Source organism: Pteropus vampyrus, unplaced genomic scaffold, assembly GCF_000151845.1.
Source record: "Pteropus vampyrus isolate Shadow unplaced genomic scaffold, Pvam_2.0 Scaffold395, whole genome shotgun sequence".
NCBI lineage: Eukaryota > Metazoa > Chordata > Mammalia > Chiroptera > Pteropodidae > Pteropus > Pteropus vampyrus.
Window position 1 is genome coordinate 259,747 of NW_011889176.1, and position 385 is coordinate 260,131.

The following is a 385-nucleotide window of genomic DNA, read 5'->3' on the forward strand; positions in this document are numbered from 1 at the left end:
CTTCAGGGCAAGAAGGTCAACCGTGTGGCCTGCGGCTCGGCACACACTCTGGCCTGGTCGACCAGCAAGCCTGCCAGCGCTGGGAAGCTGCCTGCTCAGGTGGGTCTGGGCCCCGGGGGTGGGAGGGCGTGCGGGCCCTGACAGGTCTGTGCGCGCATCAAGCTCTGTGTGCGGCCACACGCACACGTCATGCGTCCGTTATGTGTTTGCAGACGTGCTCCGCTGGGAGCTCCTCGGGTTCCTAGTGTTAGAAACAACACTCAAGAACCTCAGTGTTCACAGCAACCAATAGCGCGTGTTCCGTGCGTCACCTCGTCCCAGATCTCGTAAACTGTGCAGAACCGTCCTCAGAGGACAGCCTCACGCATTCTTTAGCGAATACGTT

General features: G+C 60.5%; 1 protein-coding gene across 1 annotated transcript in view; it reads left to right on the forward strand.

Moving 5' to 3' along the window:
* Positions 1-385, forward strand: part of LOC105305786 (E3 ubiquitin-protein ligase HERC2) — a 127,551-nt gene that overhangs the window by 118,330 nt on the left and 8,836 nt on the right. The window lies entirely within an intron of this gene.